The sequence below is a fragment of the Monopterus albus genome, unplaced genomic scaffold (assembly GCF_001952655.1).
Source record: "Monopterus albus unplaced genomic scaffold, M_albus_1.0 scaffold41.1, whole genome shotgun sequence".
NCBI classification, from domain to species: Eukaryota; Metazoa; Chordata; class Actinopteri; order Synbranchiformes; family Synbranchidae; genus Monopterus; species Monopterus albus.
In genome coordinates this window covers 1,721,499-1,723,125 of record NW_018127921.1, presented here as the reverse complement: position 1 = coordinate 1,723,125, position 1,627 = coordinate 1,721,499, and positions in this window count along the sequence as shown.

The following is a 1,627-nucleotide window of genomic DNA, read 5'->3' as shown; positions in this document are numbered from 1 at the left end:
AGCAGCTTGTTGATAAAATGATGTGACCTGATCAAACTTTTCAAAGCACATGACTGACTTGTGTTGATAATTTTGCTGAGTGCTGTATCCAGGGTTAAGAATAAGCTTTCAGCTACAATTACATATAAATAAAAATAAAATAAAATAAAAATATAATAAGTAATAAAATAAAGAAAATAAAATTGACCATGAGGCAGCAATCAGAGAGCATCTAATTATTTTTCATCTTGGCCAACCATTGTTCTTTGCTTATACTTTCTGATTTGGGGCAGTATATTTTTCCCTTATATTGACTATGACCCGCTGCTTCCGTGCGAAACTGGCCACATTTCCTGCAAGTGTTAAATGTGACACTTCGATTGTACTTTCGTTTTGCGGGTCTAGTCGTGTCACTACTGATGCTTTCAGTGGCAAGTGGAATGATGACAGGGGTTGAACTTGGTGAAAAGACAGTACCAAGAGGGCTGATGTCACTGGGTAGAGGAATGGGACAGGAGGGCATTGCTGCCAATGGCTTGGGGTAAATAACCCTCAACTTCTCCTTTGTACCCTCTTGAGAGGAAGAAGCTAAAGGCTGAAAGGAATGACCAGGACTGATTTGGAAAGCATGAGCCTGAAGGTGGGATGATGATGGCTGAATGAAAGTGGCTGATGGTTGGAGTCGCCGACACTTTGTTTTTGCCTGTCCAGCTGTATTTGGTGGCATGAAATATGTGTGCAGCTGATGGGGGTACTGGGGAGGAGTCTTTGGCTGTAGCTTTGCTGCTGGTAGAGGCTCACCTGCCACTGGCTGTGCTTCAGGAAGGTGAACACCTTGCAGAAGTATTGTCACCTCCTGTCCCTTCAGCCGTTGATTATGCCACTGGATCAAAGTGGTCTGGTTTACCTCAACCAGCTGAAGGGTAGTTTGTGACATTACAATGCCGTTGCCCAAAATTAGCTGCCTGATCTTTCGATAGTCTTGCAAAATTAGAGACCACCTTGACAGGCTGCTCTTTACTTGCTTTTTAGGGCTTCTGTGAATATCACACAGCCTGACAAAAATGGTCTCAACCAGACAGCAACAGTTTGGCCATTGAGTTGGGGAGCCACTCGAACATGGACTCTGGCATGTGATTGGCCTTTGAAAGATGGACCTGGATATGTGGTTGGCTGAATTTATACAGACTCTTGATTGTCAGGTAGCGGACCCAGCTTGCACACAGTGAAAGGAACAGGATGCCATTAAGGATACAATGACATAATTCTTTTATATATCCAAGCATGAAGAAATAACTTTGAAGAGACTAGTTTGATTACCTTTGCAGCATTTGGAAGTCACTTTAGTAGATCTCTGAAGTGTTTTAATTGCATCAACATTTAATTTTTTTCTGCAGTCTTTTAAGGGCCAAAGAAGAACAAACTTAGTGTGCTTGAGGTATAGGTGTTGAGGTAAAGATGGGGGCACTGTTTGTTCCATCTCTGTTGCCTTCAAGGCTGAAGTGAGGATGAGGTTTCTCTGTAAAGTGGAAGCCAGTGAAAAAATACATATGTGACTTAGACTCCACGTCATAGAAAGAGACAACTCCCTTATTATAAGTCACACACATAAGTCACATCCACTTTTTGAAGCTTTCCCTTCAGCAGG